Here is a 4,793-nt window from a genome sequence, read left to right as displayed (position 1 = left end):
AACTGTTGTAAGTTTTGTTTTAAAGTCTTTCCCACCAGAGGGCTAAAACCATGTGTTGTAAAACAATATGAAATAGTACTGAACGCCGGATGTAAAGCATCGGCTTCGATGAAGATAATTTTGTGAGAATTTTTTTGATAATTCGGTGAGAATTCACCCGATTAGACATATGATGCTCACTACGTGCTCTTGCGCGCCGAAGCCTATCAATTAAAAATGAAAACTGTTGCCAACGCGAGAAAAGAAATATCATCGGTTTTATTGATACATACGTATTAGCGTTTTATATAGAAGATAGGAAGAATATAAAAAATCTCCTGTATAAGAACTCATTGCTTGTATGTTTAAATATAAAATTATTGCATGTAAACTCGTGCATAACATGTCATTATTAAAACACTACATTGCGTCTAATAATTTGGTCTAATTATTATAATATAATACTAATATAATACCTGATATAATAAATATTCTATATTTATATAATATATCGTGTAATTTATCCTATCGTCAAATTTATATTACATATCGTCTAATTGAATCAATTGATACACTAACATAAACAAACAAGTGCAAACCTGTTTCAGTAGCGTAAAAACACTAAAGCTGTATAGTAAGTATCACCTGATAACTAATATTTAGCATAGAATCTTATAGTGCGTATAATAATTTGGCCAGGGACTGTATGATACCTTGAACCGCGAAGAGAGAAACAAACGATCACTTAAATCAGGGCTCGAAAAACAGCCCGTCCGCCCGTCCTCGACGGTCAAAAATTCTCCGCGGACAACGAATTTCTCGAATCCGACGTCCGCGCGGACGGCCATTTTCCCGTTAATGTTTGTGATACATTTTCAATTTTGGTTATCTTACAAAGAGTCTTGTAAGTTACAAGGCTGAAAAAATGACCCACAATACAGCAACATACTGCGCATATATTGATGTTTTCTCTTTCTGGGAGTACTGCAGCTGTTGGAAGGTGCTTTGCAGCAAACTTACAAAAAAACACAATACGTACTGGTCTTAAACAAGAAGCTTTAAAAGCAATTATGAACATCTACCTAAATGGAAAACCCCTTTCAGATTTCTGTTCAGAAACCTCTGTAAATCATTGGCTTGATTGTGGAACTGGTAAACGTCATATTTGATTCATTTGAAAAACGCAGTACCCTCGGATAACTTGACATTCTAGATAACTTGACCCTTGTCATTTAAATTATTTCATAAAAGAAATACTAGGTTACTATTAGTAACCTAGTATTTCTTTTATTACCGTATAATGTAATCCTAGTAACAACTAATTCATTGTGCAATTTACATTAATGTTTGTAATAAATAGGAGAAAATTATATTTTTATTTAAAAGCGACGGGTTAGTTTCAACGGAAGACGGGTGCATTGTTGGACAAGCCGTCCTCGGGGACGGGTAAAATTTCTGAGTTTTTTCGAGCCCTGACTTAAATCCAATATTTTTTTTTATCCAATATTTTTTTTTCCGCTCCTGTAACCAGTATTTCACAACTTCGGGCATTGATAAAGGATAAGCAAAAGGGATAAGAGTAACTGTAGAAGGATTATTTTGTTTGTTAACTTCATCTTCAAACCAAATTTCCTTTAAACCTGTCGAATGAAGTAATTCCAGATATGTATATGAATGAAATCAGAAAATTCACTCTTGAGTTCTTTTCGTTCTGTTTACAAATTAAATTTAAATGAATTAAATTTTATCTTAGAACGAAAGTATTCAAGTAATTATTGTATTCAAGAATTTATTTTAAAAGGTACATCAAATATTTTTTAATTTCAATGATGCTGTTTTTGGTAATTTTTTTTTCTGATTAGGATTTCTATAGTGCCAGTTTAGTTTTTAATTATCTCAATATAATGATAAATTGCTCAATATCGTTAAAACGCACAGTGGGCCAGCATCCAAGGTTTCGTGGCCAAAATCAGTATTTCGATAAAAATTTGTTTTAAAATTTGGAGGGTTTTATGTGCAGGTAAATTGAATTCCTAGTTGAATTTTGAAATACACTAAAAATACCCAAAAATGCAAAATGGCGGCTGAAATATAGCGAGCAAAAATAAAAAAAATAATATAGTACGCCTAAATAATTAAATATAGCAATTAATATATAATAATTTTCGTAATTTTATATTAAAAATGAAAAACAATTTATATTTCCGAAGTACTGTTACAAAACAACGCGAATTAATTACAAAATAACGCGAAAGCATGAAAAAAAACATAATTTTTGTTTTTCGGTATATTTAGTTCACTTTTGCAATACGGGCAAAATGGGGCAGATTTTTTCGAAAGAAGAAACATCAAAGAAGACAACAGCAAAAAAATTTAGCTAATTACCTCGTGGAACTTATTGAAACTAAGTTTCGAAAGTCATTCAAACATTGTAAAATGTCAAATGATAAGATATAAACTATCAGTTTGTCAAGAGTATTAACTAATCCAACAAATTGAAAAATTGTACTAAAATTTCAGACTAATTACTCTGATTAAAATGTAACAGTAAGGTGAAATTCCTATATATATTTCTGAAATAAAAATTTAAAAGTTACATTAAAAAAAATTTAACATGTTTTTTATTACATTGTACTCACGTCGGTCCAAAAAGTAAATTATAATGTGTGGAATGATTATGAATACTTAATTTGGGCTATATTAAAACTGCCAACACGTATTTTAGTTGAAAATTTAATTTTTGACTTTTGGTCAAAGATCATGGTCATCTCTGGCCCACAGTGAAACGGATTAATCTCTTCTTAAATATGCTTCACTTACAATTTTATTGCCTTCAATTTTTGAAGAAAGAATTCAAATTTTACTATATTGAAATTTTTGTAAATAGGCTTTAATTATTTTTTTAAACAAAAAAAAGCAAAACAAGATAAATAGACCACTTGTTAATAAAACGAAATACTCCTTTTTCATAGTTCTTTTTCTTAATTATTCTAACCTTAATTTCTAAATACTCAACATTACTAACGCCATTTCCTTTTGATGCGCAAAAGTGAAAGACATAGGGCAGCTGATTTAATAAATTGTAACTAAAATAATAAAAAAAATTTATATTTATAATAATTTTTCGTCCCCGTGCCGGTGGCATTACCTTTATGTATATATATGTTAAAAATATAGAAAAAACATGGAAAATGATGTAATAAAGATTATGAAAAGGGAAGAAGAAGAACAATTAAAATAATATATTTATAAAAATATTTTTAAAAAGTTTTATTTATTTAAAAAATATTAAAAATCCGAAAAACAAAATAATGAAAAGATATAATTTCTTCATCAGCTCACACGATTATATCCGCAAAAGGGAGTGCTTTCTAATTATTGTATTAATATAAAACAAAATATATCAACACAATAGTGTGGGGAGCACTAAAAAAAAATTGAAACGAGAATAGTCATATTATAGTCATAGTATAATCATCATTATAGTTAAAAATATATATAAAATAAAACATATCATGTGATCAGAATGAAATAAGATAGACATAGCAATCAAAAATAAACACTCAAAAAGTATTTAAAGGTGATATCTCAGTATCGTGATCTGCCGCTCCAACTACAATCGCCAAGGTACCAAATAGATTAATGCCCGTAAGTCGCCAAGAGTTGGTGATTATTCTGCCGCTGATCACGATACGAAAATCTATTGATGATACCACTATTGTCAAATTTTGAAAATAAATCAATATTCTTTAATCATCAATCTCAATACCTTCAAGAAAACAAAATTAAAACTCACCCCTTTTAAATGTCGCATATTTTCTCTTCAAACAATTATCAAGCGTCATCAAACAATTATTGACTCAGAATAAAACGAACGTAAGTTGAGTAATCTCATATTTCTTAATTTAACGAAATCACATATTTCTTAAAATCACAGGCTTGAAACACTCAACCACTAGATCGAAACTTTTCAATTCAAACGCAACGCTCATCAAAGATGATCGTTTTTCGCTTTTCGTGATATCTTCGTCACTTCTATTTTTATATGAGATTTTCCATTAAAACGAACAAAAGAGTACCACCATTTTTGCATAGTATATCGTGTGGTTCACGCTTTTCCCCGAATCTTAATCCAAACTCAGCAATGAAATAAAAACATTTAAATGCAGATACAAATCTTTTATAGAGCCGAGGCATTCAACATATATAACGCACTTAAAAAAAAAATGAAAGAATATCTTTCTTGTAAAATTTCTTTTACAAAGGACTGTACGTTCAATTATGAGACAATTCGATTCAATTATTAATCGCTTCACTCAGTCAATTGTTGCCAAACGAAAAAAAAGAAAGAAAGAAAAATGCTGACGCTAGAAGAACTGCTCTTCGTCTATTTTTTAAAAATCGTTTGCTTTTCTCCTGTGAAATATCAATTAAATGTTTCTTTTTTTAATAATTTTCTTTTATCGTATTGACAATCTTGCGATTCTCATATATATAAGTTGTAAACTTAAATTTGAAACTTCACTCAAATTATTATATGCATTTCAAACCCTCATAATTTATCAAATCTAAATGTGTCTGAACACAATATATTCTTTAATGCAAAGTAAATAATATTCTATAGAAAATTTATTTTGCTTTTATAATGTGTAAAAAATATTTTTCTCGTTTTTTTATTTACTCCTGTCTATTTCTATTATTTCATACGATAAATTTTACTATAAACAGAGAAAAAATCTTCTGCTTTTCTTTATTCTTTCATTAGTTTAAAGAAATTAATGGTGCATTTCATCCATGTTAATACGCATTAAAAT

The sequence above is a fragment of the Parasteatoda tepidariorum genome, chromosome 5 (assembly GCF_043381705.1).
Source record: "Parasteatoda tepidariorum isolate YZ-2023 chromosome 5, CAS_Ptep_4.0, whole genome shotgun sequence".
Taxonomy (NCBI): domain Eukaryota; kingdom Metazoa; phylum Arthropoda; class Arachnida; order Araneae; family Theridiidae; genus Parasteatoda; species Parasteatoda tepidariorum.
Note: the sequence above shows the minus strand (reverse complement) of the source record.